The sequence below is a fragment of the Heterodontus francisci genome, chromosome 26 (assembly GCF_036365525.1).
Source record: "Heterodontus francisci isolate sHetFra1 chromosome 26, sHetFra1.hap1, whole genome shotgun sequence".
Taxonomy (NCBI): domain Eukaryota; kingdom Metazoa; phylum Chordata; class Chondrichthyes; order Heterodontiformes; family Heterodontidae; genus Heterodontus; species Heterodontus francisci.
In genome coordinates this window covers 65,715,563-65,733,529 of record NC_090396.1, presented here as the reverse complement: position 1 = coordinate 65,733,529, position 17,967 = coordinate 65,715,563, and the positions used below count along the sequence as shown (strand labels likewise).

Below are 17,967 nucleotides of genomic sequence, written 5' to 3'. Positions count from 1 at the left end.
CTCATGGGTACTATTTTGATGAAGAGCAGAAGAATTCTCGCTGATTTCCTGGACAATATTTATCTCTCAACCAACACCTACAACAGATTATCTGGTCATTATCTCATTGCTGTTTGTGGGAGCTTGCTGTGCGCAAATTGGCTGCCATGTTTCCCACATCATAACAATGACTATACTTCAGAAGTATTTCATTGGTTGTAAAGCGCTTTGGGATGTCCTCCGGTCGTGAAAGGTCTTTTATAAGTGTTACTCTTTTCAGAATGTCTAAAAACCTTACCACATGACATTGTGACAGAGCAAGCAGCTTGTCCAACCCTGACCATGGGTTTCTTTGTGTAATAGGCCAACTGGGGCTTTGAGAGATAATTGAACAGATTTAATTGCCTCATATACAGTAAATCTGTACGAGTAACGGGCCGGTAGTTGTTTGACCAAAGGGTCTGAAAGCTGGGGTTTGATCTCACTCTCCCTGCCGGGCACCTGTTCAATTCCCTCCCTCCCCATCATCATTGCAGAAAGGAGGGGCAGTAAATTAGCTTCTTTAACTTGACAAAATAGGACGAATACCAGAGGCTCCTTAAAACCTACCTCCTTGACCAAGCTTCTGGCTACCTGTCCCAATATCTCCTTATGTGCTTAGTGTCAAATTTTGGTTGATAATGCTCCTGTGAAGCACCTTGGGACTTTTGACTATGCTAAAGGTGCTATATAAATGCAAGTTGTTGCTGTGTTGTTTGGACTTGGTGAATCAGATAGCCTGTACTCTGTGGGGTACAGTGTGGGGCAGTGAACGCAGAGGGCAGCTCACGCAGTGATGATGGATTTAGAAGCAATGAGTCTCCTGCAATTCTTGAACTAGTGAGCGAGGGCTATCCTGAAGGAGGATGATTTGTTTTGAACTTTGAATCAATGGTTTATGAGGATACAACCCACATTCAGTGATACTTATCTATTCTTCTATAGGACAGCCTGCCCAGCTTTCCTGGATGTGTGTTGGTGGAATGAGAGGACCAGGGCTGAGCTCATTCATTTAGCGATTCAAGTCTTAACAGAGTTGAATGTTTCCAGCTGAGGTTCCTGAGAGTAACGAATCTCTGTAGCAACACTCGGACTTTGAGAAATATGAAGCAAACATTTCCTGTAAGTACAACATTGACTAGAGATGAAGTATGTCATCTGAACAGACGGAAAGCAGCTGAATGCAGTCAGCAGTTAGACTCCAACATTACGAACCCATTAACATGAATACTCTGGCATCTGTGCTAATCAACATCACCCAACCAGTATGGCCCAGATCAGCACATTCAAATTTACTTACGTTCATTCTGATCAGACCTCTGTTTTTGTAGCCAAGGTTTTTGTTTTAAGTTATAAGTTATTACTTTCTCCCATCTGTTTCATTTTCAACTTATCATTGAATTTGGGTTTTACAAGACTATCAATGCCATCACAATTAACCAGCTCTGAGCGTGGGCCAAGCAATATACCCAGTTCGAATGTACATTCAAGTTCAAAAACATAAGAACATAAGAAAGAGGAGCAGGAGTAAGCCATTCGGCCCCTCGAACCTGCTCCACCATTCAATAAGATCATGGCTGATCTGATTGTGGCCTTAACTCCCCTTTCCTGCCTGCCCCCCATAACCATCGACTCCCTTGTCAATCAAAAATCTGTCTAACTCAGCCTTGAATATATTCACTGACCCAGCTTCCACTGCTCACTGGGGTAGAGCATTCCAAAGATTAATGACCCTCTGAGAGTAGAAATTCTTCCTCATCTTCATCTTAAATGGGAGACCCCTTATTCTGAAACTATACCCCCTAATTCTAGATACCCCCATGAGGGGAAACATCCTCTCAGCATCTACCCTGTTAAACCCCCTCAGAATCTTATATGTTTCAATAAAATCACCTCTCAATCTTCTAAACTACAATGAGTATAGGCCCAAACCTGCTGAACCTTTCCTCATAAGACAAACCCCTCATCCCAGGAATCAGCCTAGTGAACCTTCTCTGAACTGCCTCCTCGAATAAGGAGACCAAAACTGTACACAGCACACCACCACCTTCTCGAAGGCAGCTAGGAATAGCCAATAAATGCTGCCCTTCCTAGCGATGCCCATAACTCAAGAATGAATATTTTTAAAATAACTCTATATATGTATGTGTGTGTGCGGTTGCATGTGTTTGTGATTTTTGCATATGAAGGTATGTATTTGTATGATGTATATATGTTTGTTGTTTTCTGTATGTGTATGTGATTAATTGTGTGTTGTCTATGTGTATACACATGTGAAAGTTTGTATGCTTGTCTTTATGTGTATATCTGTATGAGTGTATATATGTTATGCTTATATCTGTATATATGGTAGGACAAGGGAGGCGGAAACTCAGCAGGCCAGAGTTGGGGGGCTGAAGGGTGCTACATATAGGGCAAGAAATTGGTCTGCACTGTTTTTTGGGCGCAGGGGTCATGACTTGTGACCCGCCCTCACCCGTTGCCTTAGAGGTAGGCAGCAAGCAAATTTGGTGCTGCCTCCTCATTTATCTGATTGTAGCATTGGTCTGAGTGTTGTCTGTGTTGCTGGCTGCCTGAGCACAGCAGAGGGCTGAGAAGCGTGTGCTGGTAGTACATGGTGGAGCCAGCCTGCTCTTCTTAAAGACAGTCTGTCCCCCACAAAGAGAAACTTCATTGAATCACAGGAGGCTGCTGCTGAATGCTGTTACTGCAATTCTGAAGAAGGACTAGAATAGAAACATAGAAAGTTTGCAGCACAGAAAGGGGCCACTTGCCCTATCATGTCTGCACGGCCTAAAAAAAAGAGCCACCTGGCTTAATCCCACTTTCCAGCATTTGGTCCATAGCCCTGCTGGTTATGGCACTTCAGATGCACATCCGAGCAACTTGAAAATGAGATGTGGTTTTCTGCCGCTACCACCCTTTCAGGCAAAGAATTCCAGACCCCGACCACCCACTGGGTGAAAACCTTTTTCCTCATCTCCCCTCGAATCTTTCTACCAATCACTTTAAATCTGTGGCCCCTAGTCACTGACCTCTCTGCTAAGGTAAATGGGCCCTTCACATCCACTCTATCCAGACCCCTCACAACTTTATACATTTCAATCAAGTTTCCCCTCAGCTTCCTCTATTCCAAGGAGAACAACCCCAGCCTATCCAATCTTTCCTCATAGCTGCAATTTTCCAGTCCTGGCAACATCCTCGTAAATCTCCTCTGTCCCCTCTCTCGTGTAATTACATCCTTTCTGTGATGAGGTGACCAGAACTGCACACAGTACTCAAGTTGTGGCTTAACCAATGATTTATACAGTTCCAGCAGAACCTCCCTGCTCTTATATTCTGTACCTCAGCTAATAAAGGAAAGGATTCCATATGCCTTCTTAACCGCCTTATTGACCTGTCCTGCTACCTTCAGGGATCTGTGGACATTCACTGCAAGGTCCCTCACTTCCTCTATACCTCTCAATGTCCTCCCATTTATTGTGTATTCCTTTGCCTTGTTTGACCTCCCCAAATGCATCACCTCACACTTCTCTGGGTTGAATCCCATTTGCCACTTTTCTGCCCACTTGACCAGTCCATTGATATCTTCCTGCAGTTGTTATGAAAGTGCTTCTGTTTTTGTAAAATATATTTTTTGAGGAATTCATCGTCAAAGAGAAGAAATGTTGGACCGGTTTATTCGAAGAGGGTCATCAAGAGGACTGGTTTGACAAGTTACTGGTTGTCACATGACTCAAGTTGAAAATAGAACAGCAACCCTGGTAACTGGGGAAAATGTGTGCAGGGAAATGACAGGTCAGAAGGTGGACTTTCGGTTTCTGCTTGCTCCTTTGAATTGTTTGGAGTTGGAGAAGAGAACTTCCAAGGAGAAGAAGAGAAGAAATAAAAAAGGAGAACACTTTCCAGGAGGGAAGAGAATTCCCAAGGAAGGTGAGAAGACCACAACCCAGCTCAGCTTTCCAGCACCTCTCATGGGGCCAGCTGCAAGAGAGCCTGTAGCATCCGGCGTGGCTGATAAAATTGAGGATGATGGTATGTTTGTGCTTTATGCACCTCCTCAACTCCCAGCTCACCCTCACATGATGGCATGATGAGGAAGCTGCAGCTGGTGTGACCATGGATTTCTTGTTTTCCACCCCACACCCATTCCCTCACCCCAACCTTCCCTCTTTTGATTTCCTGCTTTCAGACAGCCAAGAACTGTCACCTGCCCAGCTACAGCAGGCCCGGGAAGAGGAGAGGGAGCACAGCACTGATGAAGAGGCCCCCTCACTTGATACTGGCACTGCACATTCCTCAGAGGCTAGTCTTGAGCCGGGATCAGCATGTGGTGAGTCACTGGGCGTGAGTGGGCTGCAGCCAGACCAGGGGTAAAGGATCGTTTGTGTGCCAGCTCACCAGAGGTTCTGCTACAGGGGACTTAGTTGAGAACCTCGATGGGGCAGTATGCAGGAGAACCCTAATGAGGATACACATTGAGGTGCTGGGTATATTCACTGGCCTGTCAGACAGCCTCCTGTCACCGTCAAGGAGCATGGAGGATTCTGGTTCCAACCTGGCAGAGGACATTGTGCAGAGCGTGTCCTGTCTGCAGCCTCTGCTGTGTCTCCCTGTTGTGCTGCAGACCCAGAGGCTCTGCCACTGCAGCCCCACATCTGTTACAGCCTCTGCCTTCCCTGTGAGAATGCAGCAACATTCACTGCCAAATCCAGGGAATCACTACAAAGCCTCCAGAAACACTCCCCAGTACTTCCCGAGACTTTGCAATCGCAGAAATTACTCAAAATGACCTTGCCTGCAAGTTGGGTGCCTGGCCCTTTAAATAACGTTAGCTGGAGCTGAATGCTTGTTCTTTGATGAGTGACAAGTGATCACGTTGAATGGATCTGCACAGTCCAAGTTCGCAAATAGAGAGTCAAATTAGCCGGGAGGACGAAGTGACCCCGTGACTGCATTGGTTCAGAGACATCCGTCGCATGCAGGGGACGCCCGCACGAGCACCCTTCCCTGCGTGGCAGGAGCTGGGGGTGGTGGTGTGCAGAGGCCATGGCCAAAGCAGCTGGAGGTGCAGCCTGCCCCACTCGGAGGGTCTCTGACTTCCATAGCACCGTCTCCAGCAGCAATGCAGATCCAAATTTCGCGCCCATCAAGTTTAAATCTGTGTCCTCACTCCTGGGGGAAGACACAAAGCTGGAGAAAGTTGCAAAAGTAGGATGTGGAGATAAGCATGAGGTGATTAAATGTAATATGCTGCTGGGGTGGGGTGGGGTGGGGGCAGTGAGCAAGTGTAGATCAGGATTAATAAGTGATCAAGACATTAGTGTGGAACACACAGCAGCCAATCTGTGCACAGCAAGGTCCCACACCGAGCAATGAGATTAATGGCCAGATAATCCGTTTTAGTAATGATAGCTGAAATATTGGCAAGGAGACCTGGGATAACTCCTCCTGCACTTATTTGGAAATCGTGCCTTGGTGTCTTTTACATCCACCTGATAGGGCAGGCAGGACGTTGGTTTAATGTCTCATCCGAAAGACGGCATCTCCAACAGTGCAGCACTCCCTCTGTACTGACACTGGGACCATCAGTCCCACTGCTAAATCTGTTAGCTTTGCGTCAGATTTACATCCAGAAAACCGATGCAGCAAATACCAACTTCTACCCCACAACGTAGCAAAGTACTAAAGCCGTCTGGACAGAAAGAAAATCACTTTTAGAAAAATAATTTCCTTGAATGCTGGATAATAACCAATGTACTACACTCGATGGCGATCTCCCTGCTTCTCCCTTACTAAGTAACTATCTTCTGCTGGTTGGATCTTTATGTCGGTTTTATTTTTTATCACTAACTGCCTGTAATCAGCAATTTCAGTCATTGGTGCCACAGTGAAGTTTTCAGAGCTACCCTAATGTGGGTCTGACTTAATACATGATGGTCTATCTGAAATTGCAGTGACTCCACCTTCATTCATTCCCCGAGGAACACACTTCTCTGTCAGTTCAGCCAGACATGGGGATGACATTTGAAAGGTCCATGACCTGCATCTGCTTTCCACTTTTCTCCGTGTCATTAGCTGTCCATTAACGTTCTTTTTTCTTCCTGTTTTGTCTTGGATTGAACAAAAAACATTTCTGGAATTTTCTTTAGTGACTGTGTTTCCCCATTAAAACTTACAGCGAGAAGTTTTTTTACGGTGCGATAAAAGGAAAAGAAGGTGCGTTTCTTTAGCGCCGTTCACAGCCTCAGGACATCGCAAAGTACTTTACAGCCAATGAAGTAGTTTTTGAAGGTGAAGACAGCCAGTTTCCCAATTCCCCCTTCTCGTTCCCATCATAGTCACCTGTTTTACATTATCGGGCAAAGTCAAAATGCTCCTGCTTGTGTCTGTGGCCGAGGGATTGGGGTTAAGTTTTAGTGTCGGGGCTGATTGATTTCCCTGTGTAACTGGGTTTACATTTCTATGTAATCGCCTGACTCTCTGATTTTGACTTGAATGTCTGGCTGTATGGCAGCCAAAGGTTTGACAAACCCCCAACATCACCCAGTATCATTCCTGTTGGTGCTCTACGTGTGACTGTGCGCCCGTAGTAGAACCAAAATTACACTGATAGCCATTTAGTCTTGGCTGAAGGTCTGAGTATCTAATTTGCTGTATCCTTCACAGATGGCCAATGATGCAAGGGGAGGGGCAGTTCGGCTGCTGCATTAAGCTGTTACGAAGTTAGCAATTGATTTTATATCATTTCCTGGGCCTTCAAAGAAAAGCAAAGGTCAGAGAGTCTGGTGGACATATTGCCCGGTGTAGGACTAAGCAACACAGAGGTGGGGGTTACAAGGTTAAATCCATGGTCTGTCTTGTCAGTCAACCTGAGTCGGGTGGTTATGGGGCTCTTGCTCTTGGTCCTGGGTTCAGAAGTGGGGTAAGTGAGACAGAGTTTCTGCTCTTGATCAACTATCCAGTGGCACCTGTTAGAAATTGTGGGCTTTGTGTGAGGACGAGATGGACTAGGCTGTGTTGCCCCCTTCCCCTCCCCCCCACCCCGCCCGGGGTTGCTGACTCTGGTTGGATGTATTCCTGGAGGTTTCATCACATGACCTCCTGTCTCCACCCAGACTGCCCCCACAGTCCTGCCATTGCTCCATCCTAATGGTGCCCCACCTTCCCACATCTAATTAGATAACTCCCCTATCAATCGCACCTGGATCTGATTTTTGATACATCATATGTATCATGTAACTATCCTTCACTGACTGTATTTTGCTGGAGAGATAATCCTGCTTTTATTGAGATGCTGTGCTATAGTATTGGTCATGTGTTCTGTTTGCTGTAGTTCATAGAGGCTCTGTTTAAATAGACTCTGTTTGCTGTTAGTCCTGTCATAAGCCAACAGTGACAGCAGGGAAACAGAGAGCTGCCGGGGTGAGTATACAGGTAAGCTTTTAATTTAATCTCATTTAAATCAAACATAGCATCAAACATCACAGGAAAGCAGGTAGGTGATTGGTTTGGGAAGAAGCTAGTTGTTTGGTGAGTATCTGGTAAGTGATTAAGGTCCATTCTAATCCTAATGTTTAAAATAGTAAAGGTAAGCTTAATAAAATATATAAAAAAAGGAAAATAAAATAAATAATTGAATAAAATAATTAAGTAATTAATTAAAACACATTAAGGATGGCAGGACAGGTGATGTGTCATGGTTGCAGCATGTGGGAGCTCCTGGATGCCAGTGTGATGCAGAGCAAACACGTCTGCAGTAATTGTTTACGGATCGAAGAGCTTCGGCTCAGTCACTGAACTGGAGTCCGAGCTGCAGACACTGCGACACATCAGGGAGGGAGAAAGTTACCTAGATATTTTGTACCAGGAGGCGGTTACACCCCTTAGGATAGGGTCTTCTGGTTTCATCAGTGGTCAGGGACAGGAGAGGGTGGCTGCAGCTGAGGCTCGTAAGGGGACCCAGAGGGCAGGAGTGGAGGAGCCTCAGCCTTTGCGATTGTCCAAGTGGTTTGAGGTTCTTTCAGCTTGTTTGAATGAGAGTGGGGGCTGCAGGGTGAATGAGCAACCTGACCATGGCACCATGGTACAGGAAAGCATTCAAATGGAGGGAGAAAATAGGAATGTAGTGATAGGGGACAGTATAGTTAGGGGGATTGACACTGTTCTCTGCAGCAAAGAGCGAGAGTCCAGACGGCTGTGTTGCCTGCCCAGTGCCAGGGTTCGGGACATCTACTCAGGGCTGGAGAGGAACTTACAGTGGGAGGGGGAGGATCCAGTCATCGTGGTCCATGTAGGTACCAATGGCATAGGCAGGACAAGGAAAGAGGTTCTGCAGAGTCAGTATGAGGAACTGGGCGCCAAATTAAGAAGCAGAACCTCAAAGGTAATAATCTCTGGATTATTACCTGAGCCACATGCAAATTGGCATAGAGCAAATAAGATTAGAGAAATTAATGGGTGGCTCAAAGACTGGTGTGGTAGAAGTGGGTTCCGGTTCGTGGGGCATTGGCACCAGTACTGGGGAAAGTGGTGGCTGTACTGTTGGGACGGTCTACACCTGAACCATGCTGGGGCTGGTGTTCTAGTGAGCCACATAACTAGGGAAGTAGAGGGGGTTTTAAACTGAATAGTGGGGGCAAGGGATCAAATTTGGGAAATATGGTAAATCAAGGAGTAGAGACAAGGCAAGAGAGAAAGGTATTAATATGGGAAATGATAAACAGACTGTGACAGGAAGGGACAGGGAGTGCAAATCTAAGAGCAAATCAACAGATAAGGCTAGAGGTCACAAAAATAATAAAAGGACAAAACTAAAGGCTCTGTATCTGAATGCACATAGCATTCGAAACAAAGCAGATGAACTGAGAGCGCAAATAGAAATAAATAAGTACGATCTGATAGCCATTACAGAGAGATGGATGCAGGACGACATAGATTGGGACCTGAATATTGAAGGGTACATGGCATTTAGGAAGGACAGGAAGCTAGGACAAGATGGAGGGGTAGTTCTGTTAATTAATGATGGTATTAGCGCAATAGAGAGGGATGACCTAAGTTCAGCAGACCAGGGTGTAGAAGCAGTTTGGATAGAGATGAGAAATCATAAAGGCAAGAAGTCAATTGTGGGAGTGGTGTACAGGCCACCTAACATTAACCACACTGTAGGATGGGGTATAAAGGAAGAAATAATGGCAGCTTGTCGGAAAGGTACAGCGATTATTATGGGGGAATTTAACCTACATGTTGACTGGAAAAGTTAGATGGGCAAAGGTACCCTAGATGAGGAGTACGTAGAATGTTTTCAGGATAATTTCTTGGAACAATATGTTCTGGAGCCAACCAGAGGGCAGGCTATACTAGACCTGGTATTGTGCAACGAGACAAGATTAATTAATGACCTCATAGTTAAGGTAGCAGCGATCATAATATGATTGAATTTTACATTCAGTTTGAGGGAGAGAAGAGTGGGTCCAAGACCAGTATTTTAAACTTATATAAGGGCAATTATGAGGGCATGAAAGCAGAGCTAGCTAAATGAACTGGCAAATCAGGTTAAGGGACAGGTCAATAGAGATGCAGTGGCAGACATTTAAGGGGATATTTCAGAATACACAGAATAAATACATTTCATCGAGAAAGAAAAATTCCAAGGGTGGGACTCGCCTTCCGTGGTTAACTAAAACAGTTAAAGACACTATCAAACTTAAAGAAAAAGCCTATAATTGCACAAAGAGGGGAGGCAGGTCAGAAGATTGGAAAGAATATAAAAAACAGCAAAGAATGACTCAAAGATTGATAAGGAAGGTAAAATTAGAGTATGAGAGGAAGCTATCTAGAAATATGAAGACAGATAGTAAGAGTTTCTATAGATATTTAAAAAAGAAGAGTTAACAAAGTGAGCATTGGTCCTATAGAAAATGAGTCTGGGGAATTAATAATGGATAATAAAGAGACGGCAGATGAATTGAACAGATATTTTGCATCGGTCTTTACTATTGAGGATACAAGTAACATCCCAGTATTAGCTATAAGTCAGGAAATGGAAGGGAGGGAGGAACTCAAGAAAATTACAATCACCAGGGAAGTGGTACTGAACAAATTGTTGGAACTACGGGCTGACAAGTCTCCGGGTCCTGATGGACTTCATCCTAGGGTGTTAAAAGAAGTGGTTAGTGAGACAGTTAATGCGTTAGTTTTAATTTTCCAAAATTCCTTAGATTCAGGGAACGTTCCATTAGATTGGAAAATAGCAAATGTAACCCCATTATTCAAAAAGGGAGGGAGACAAAAAGCAGGAAACTACTGGCCAGTTAGCTTAACATCTGTCTTAGGGAAAATGTTAGAAGCTATTATTAAAGACATTATAGCAGGGCATTTAGAAAAATTCAAGGTAATCAGGCAGAGTCAACATGGTTTTGTGAAATGGAAATCATGTTTAACCAATTTATTGGAGTTCTTTGAGGGGGTTACATGTGCTGTGGATAAAGGAGAACCGGTGGATGTATTGTACTTAGATTTCCAGAAGGCATTTGATAAGGTGCCACATCAAAGGTTATTACAGAAAATAAAGGCTCATGGTGTAGGGGGTAACATATTGGCATGGATAGAAGATTGGCTAGCTAACAGGAAACAGAGAGTAGGCATAAATGGGTCATTTTCTGGTTGACAAGATGTAACGAGTGGTCTGCCAGAGGGATCTGTGCTGGGGCCTCAACTCTTAACAATTTATATAAATGACTTAAATGAAAGGACCAAAGGTATGATTGCTGAATTTGCTGATGACATAAAGATAGGTAGGGAAATTACTTGTGAAGAGAACATAAGGGGGCTACAAAGAGATATAGATAGGTTAAGTGAGTGGGCAAAGACCTGGCAAATGGAGTATAATGTGGGAAAGTGGGAAATTGTTCACTTTGGCAGAAAGAATAAAAAAGAAGGATATTATCTAAATGGGGAGAGATTGCCGAGCTCTGAAATGCAGAGGGGTCTGGGTATCCCAGTGCATGAATCGCAAAAGGTTAATATCCAGGTACAGCACGTAATTAGGAAAGCTAATAGAATGTTATCGTTTATCGTGAGGGGAATCGAATACAAAAGTAGGGAGGTTATGCTTCAGCTATACAGGGCATTGGTGAGACCACATCTGGAGTACTGTGTACAATACTGGTCCCATTATTTAAAGAAAGATGTAATGCGTTGGAGGCAGTACAGAGACAGTTTATTAGACTAATACCTGGAATGGGTGGGCTCTCTTTTGAGAAAAGATTGGACAGGCTAGACTTGTATCTGCTGGAATTTAGAAGAGTAAGAGGTGACTTGATTGAAACATATAAGACCCTGAGGGGTCTTGACAGGGTGGATGTGGAAAGGATGTTTCCCCTTGTGTGAGAATCTAGAACTAGGGGTCATTGTTTAAAAATAAGGGGTCGCCCATTTAAGACAGAGATGAAGAGAAATTTTTTCTCTGAGGGTCGTGAGTCTTTGGAACTCTCTTCCTCAAAAGGCGGTGGAAGCAGAGTCTTTGAATATTTTTAATTCAGAGGTAAATAGATCCTTGATCAGCAAGGAGGTGGACGGTTATCGGGGGTAGGTGGAAATGTAGAGTAATCAGTTCAGCCATGAACTTATTGAACGGTGGAGCAGGCTCGAAGGGCCAAGTGGCCTACTCCTGCTCCTAATTCATATGTTCATATGGAAGTCCCACCCTGTCTCCAGCTCATTGGCTGACACAGCGGTGTCAAAACTCACTGTGTATTTTTTTATAACTAAAGAAATAAAATTGTTCAAAGAAAATAGAAAATAAAACACAATTTAAAAAAAAACATTTTTTCTCCAAAATTTCTCACAGTAGAGTCAAGGGGAATAATCTTTAATTGCTGGGGACTCCCAGTCAATCCACGAGATTTAGTAAACCTTAACTCTGATTCAACCTTTGATAGTTTGTTATTGGTTAAGTTGGTGCCAACATTTGCTGCCTGGCTCATTCATGAGGAGCAGTGACTCAGGATGAGGCAGCTGAGGGTAGCTGGTGATATTGGACTGTTCCCCAGTACCAAGCTGCGTTCTTAAGAAAACAAGAGGAGAAAACTGGCGACATTAACAAGGAGAGAGAGCCAGGAACACTTGGGATCCATTAATATCAAAATATGCTCACACAGCAACAAAAGCAAAATACTGCAGAGGCTGGAATTCTGAAATAAGAACAGAAAATGATAGAAACACTCAGCAGGTCTGGCAGCGTCTGTGGAGAGAGAAACAGAGTTAACCTTTCAGGTCGATGATCTTTTGTCAGAACTGGGAAAAGTTAGAAGTCTAATAGGTTTTATGCAAGTACAGAGTCAGGGAGAGAGAGCAAAGGGGAAGAATAATGAAAGGTAGCAGACCTGAAACGTTAACTCTGTTTCTCCCTCCCTGCCAGATCTGCTGCATATTTCCAGCATTTTCTGTTTTTATTTCAAAGGCGAAGGTGTGTGGCAGTGTGGAAGGCAGGAATGTTTAAATAGCAAAAGGGATGATGAGGCAGGGGAAAAAGGGTTGTTAATGGCACAAGAAAAGAAACAAAAGACGGGTTTGGTGGAGGTGTAAATGGCAACAGCAGAACCATTACCAGCACCTGCTGTCTGAAATAAATGGGAGCGGTGGTTAAGCTCTGAAATTGTTGAACTCAATGTTGAGGCTGGAAAGTCATAAAGTGCCGAATGGAAAGGTGAGGTGCTCATCTATGTACTGAACTTCATCAAAACTATTTAGCCAACAAATTACTGCTGTTTCTATGAGCAGACCAACATCAGACATTCCTCTGTCTCAGTAGCTGCCTTAACCTATTAAAAATAAATGGATTGAAGTAACAGAGGAAAGGGATTTTAGTAGAAGGTGTTAATTGTCCATCGACCGATATCCCCAACAGTCAGTTGTGACTATGTCTCTTGTCACTCATTGTGCTCCAGGGTTTGGAATCATCACTGATATCACTGACTGTCCAGATGGTTGTTAATTTTTGCCAAATCTAATCTGATCCTTTTTAAAGGATATACCGCACCAGAACACTGAACACATTAATCTTTTGCAAAGTGTGCACAAAGCAGATTTTCCAATTAACAATCAATGTTTGAAATTGCTACTTCTGATCTTGTCAGTAAACAATGAGTTTCATTTGTTCGTAAGAGAGACCTTTGCTTTGTGTAATTGTTTCTGCTGATAAACCCTCTCACGGCCCGCCCTCCTTGTGCCAGCTGCTTTCGGTCTTGTAGGGATCTTTCCTTTTCGTTTTCATTTAGCCAACAGAGCACTGCAGCTTGTTAGCTACAGTCACTGAGCTCCAGGTCCATTGTATTGATCCACTAGTCGCTGAAAAAGAAAGACTCGTATATTGAGTCATAGAGTCATTATGGTACAGAAGGAGGCAATAGTGCTCTTCACATCATCGGCATCCCAAAGCGCCTTACAGATAATGAACTATTTTATTTTCAAAGTGTAGCCACTGTTGTAATGTAGAAAGCTCCAGAATAAAAGCAAAATACTGCAGATGCTGGAAATCTGAAATAAAAACAGAAAGTGCTGGAAATACTCAGTAGGTCTGGCAGCATCTGTGGAGAGAGAAACAGAGTTAACATTTCAGCCTGCCAGACTGAACGTTGAGTTCAATAATTTCAGAGCATGACGGGCCCCCCCCCCCATTTTACTTTCATTATTTTTAGTTATTTTTGCTTTTTTTCTTTTTTACATTTTTTTTTGTTTATTTCATTTCATCTTAGTTTGTTCAGTCTGCTTACCCACTGTTTTTTTTCATGTTTGTACTTGCTGCTGTTCAATCTTCAGTCCGTTAACACCCTATCTGTACTAATGCTTTGTCTTTCAACACATCATTAACATATTGTCTGCCTTTGCTCCATGACCTTTTGGTCAGCTATGTGGCCTTGTCCAATCTACACCTTCTCCTTTGTTATCTCTTGCCCCACCCCCGCCTCACTTGCTTATAACCTTTGACATTTCTAATATTTGCCAGTTCCGAAGAAGGGTCACTGACCCGAAACGTTAACTCTGCTTCTCTTTCCACAGATGCTGCCAGACCTGCTGAATATTTCCAGCATTTCTTGTTTATATTTAACATTTCAGGTCTGTGACCTTTCATCAGAACTGGTAAAAGTTATAAATGTAATAGGTTTTGAACAAGTGAAAGTGGGGAGGGGGGAGGAAGAGCAAAAGAGAAGGTCTGTGATAGGGCGGAGGGCAGGAGAGATTAAATGACAAAGATGTCACGGAATGAAAGGTAAAGGGAGTTCTAATAGTTGTGGTAAAAGACAAAGCAATAGTCCAGAGAGAGTTTTAATGGCAGAATAATGAACAGCTCTGTCTGAAAACAAAAACATGAAAAGAATCTTAAGATAAACACATGGTTAAAAAATAAATAAAATAATTTATTTTTAATTTTAAAAAAAGAAAAAGAAAAAAATTAAAATGGCAGTCATGTTCTGAAATCATTGAACTCAATGTTCAGTCTGGTAGGCTGGAGAGTGCCTAATCAGGAGGTGAGGTGCTGTTACTCGAGCTTGCATTGAGGTTCACTGGAACACTGCAGCAGGCCAAGGACAGAAATGTGAGCAGGGTGGTGAATTGAAATGGCAAGCAACTGGAAGCTCGGGGTCATGCTTGCGGACTGAGTGGAGGTGTTCCGCAAAGCGGTCACCCAATCTACGTTTGGCCTGCACTTTGAGCAGCGAATGCAGTATACTAAACTGAAAGAAGTACAAGTAAATTGCTGCTTCACCTGGAAGGAGTGTTTGGGGTCTTGGATAGTGAGGAGAGAGGAGGTAAAAGGGGCAGGTATTACACCTCCTGTGATTGCATGGGAAGGTGCCATGGGAAGGGGACGATGTGTCGGGGGTGATGGAGGAGTGGACCAGGGTGTCGTGGAGAGAACGATCCCTTCGGAATGATGACGGGGAGGGGAGGGGGGGAGAAGATGTGTTCGATGATAGCATCATGCTGGAGGTGGCGGAAATGGTGATTGTTTGGATGATCCTCCGCCTGGCTGAACTTGTTCTCCTTCAACTCCATTCACTTCCTCCAAATTAAAGGTGTTGCTATGGGTACTCGCATGTGTCCTGTTTTTGCTTGTCTTTTTGTGGGATATGTCAAACATTCCTTGTTCCAGCCCTACTTAGGACCCCTCCCCCAACTCTTTTTCCAGTACATTGTTGACTGTACTGGTGCCATTTCCTGCTCTCACTCAAAACAGGGAAACTTCATTGACTTTGTTTCCAATTTCCACCCTTCTCTCACCTTCTCATGGTCCACCTCCAACACTTCCCTTCCCTTCCTTGACTTCTCTGTCTCCATCTAATATTTATTATAAGTCCACCAATTCCCACAGCTACCTCGACTACACTTCCTCGGACAGAGCTGTTCATCATTCTGCCATTAACACTCTCTCTGGACTAATGCTTTGTCTTTTACCAGAAAGCTGCAGATCCTGGCTCTGCCCCTCAGTCACTCTTAATTCTGCCTCCTCCATCACTCCTGATTCTGTCCCCTCCGTCAGTCCTGAATCTGCCTCCTCAGTCACTCCTGATTCTGCCCCTAAGTCACTCTTGGTTCTTCCACCTCAATCACTCCGAGTCCTGGCTCTGCAACTCAGTCACTCCTGATTCTCCCTCCTCACTCTCTCCTGGTTCTGCCTCCTCGGTTATTTTATTTTATTTTAATTTAGAGATAGAGCACTGAAACAGGCCCTTCGGCCCACCGAGTCTGTGCCGACCAACAACCACCCATTTATACTAACCCTACAGTAATCCCATATTCCCTACCACCTACCAACACTAGGGGCAATTTACAACGGCCAATTCACCTATCAACCTGCAAGTCTTTGGTGGTGGGAGGAAACCGGAGCACCCGACGAAAACCTATGCGGTCACAGGGAGAACTTGCAAACTCCGCACAGGCAGTACCCAGAATCGAACCCGGTCGCTGGAGCTGTGAGGCTGTGGTGCTAATCACTGCGCCACTGTGCCGCCCTCAGTCACTCCTGGCTCTGTCCCTCAGTCACTCCTGGTTCTGCCTCCTCAGTCACTCCTGATTCTGCCTCCTCGTTTACTCCTGGTTCTGCCCCTCAGTCACTCCTGGTTCTGCCTCTTCAGTCACTCTTAGTTCTGCCCCTCAGTCACTCCTGGTTGTCCTCCTCAGTCACTCCTGGCTCTGCCCCTCAGTCACTCCTGGCTCTCCTCCTCAGTCACTCCTGGCTCTGCCCCTCAGTCACTCCTGGTTCTCCTCCTCAATCATTCCTGATTCTCCCCCTCAGTCACTCCTGGCTCTGCCCCTCAGTCACTCCTGGTTCTCCTCCTCAATCATTCCTGATTCTCCCCCTCAGTCACTCCTGGCTCTGCCCCTCAGTCACTCCTGTTTCTCCTCCTCAGTCACTCCTGGTTCTCCTCCTCAGTCACTCCTGATTCTGCCCCTCAGTCACTCCTGGCTCTCCTCCTCAGTCACTCCTGGTTCTGCCCTTCAGTCATTCCTGGTTCCAATCCTTACTCCTGCTCCTGGTAATTAGAGGGAGCTCTGAGTGTGAGGGGGGCTTCAACATTTCAGTGATATTATCCTGAGACGGAATTAATCAGTAAAATGGCTTTTTCCTAGTGAGCTGGGCTGGATTTCAGCTCTGTCCAATCACTCGCTGAAAGCAGTGGTATAATAAAAATAAGATAACTGCTGTTTGCCCCTCCCCTCCCCACAGACATCCTGAAGAATTGAGGGAAAATTAAGAAAACATCACAGCTGTTTCTCTGGAGGAAGGAGCAGTAACAGATGGTAGGACATTAACCTGTGAGTGAAAAACAAGTAATTAGGATCCCTTTCTTGTCAGTCCAAATTTATTTAACTGTTAACAGTAACAAATACTTTTTGGCTGACATGGCTGAATAGTGAATGTATTTTTTCAGGATGTGCTGTATGTTTTGGACTGATCACTGACAATTACTACTCATTAGCTACAGGCCAATTCTGGGCTCTCTCCTCATTGACAATCGGACAGATTATCCATGGTGTATCTGCTGCATTATGTCTCTCAACTTGCTCCTGAGGTAAAAATCTTTTAAAGTTCTTCCATTTTATTATAATCCAACACTCACCAAGTATAAACTGGACAGAACCCTGGTCTTGTTTCATTTAACGCTCACACTTAGAGTGGCTAGGATTAAATAATGGAGATTCAAATACGATTCAAAAGGAGCAACATAGTCAGCTGAAACTCTTAGCCTGATTTCAACACAGTTTGGAATCAGACTGTAAATCCCTGTCTGATTCAGACTGGCTTTCTCTCTGCAGGTCCCTGTCTGATTGAAGCTGGATTTCTCTCTGCAGATACCTGTCTGATTCAGACTGGCTTTCTCTCTGCAGGTCCCTGTCTGATTGAAGCTGGATTTCTCTCTGCAGGTCCCTGTCTGATTGAAGCTGGATTTCTCTCTGCAGATACCTGTCTGATTCAGGCTGGATTTCTCTCTGTAGATCCCTGTCTGATTCAGGCTGGATTTCTCTCTGCAGATCCCTGTCTGATTCAGGCTGGATTTCTCTCTGTAGATCCCTGTCTGATTCAGGCTGGATTTCTCTCTGTAGATCCCTGTCTGATTCAGGTTCGATTTCTCTCTGTAGATCCCTGTCTGATTCAGGTTCGATTTCTCTCTGGAGATCCCTGTTTGATTCAGGTTCGGTTTCTCTCTGTAGATCCCTGTCTGATTCAGGTTCGATTTCTCTCTGGAGATCCCTGCTTGATTCAGGTTCGATTTCTCTCTGTAGATCCGTGTCTGATTCAGGTTCGATTTCTCTCTGGAGATCCCTGTTTGATTCAGGTGCAATTTCTCTCTGTAGATCCCTGTCTGATTCAGGTTCGATTTCTCTCTGTAGGTCCCTGTCTGATTCAGGTTCGATTTCTCTCTGTAGATCCCTGTCTGATTC

General features: G+C 44.4%; 1 long non-coding RNA gene across 1 annotated transcript in view; it reads left to right on the top strand.

The window, feature by feature from the left end:
* The first annotated feature begins 1,066 nt into the window (after positions 1–1,066).
* The window catches only part of LOC137384576 (uncharacterized), a 34,408-nt gene continuing 17,507 nt past the window's right edge, over positions 1,067–17,967 (top strand). The window contains exon 1 of the long non-coding RNA XR_010977620.1: positions 1,067–1,140. This is a non-coding gene — a long non-coding RNA (uncharacterized lncRNA). The remainder of the gene's footprint in view (positions 1,141–17,967) is intronic.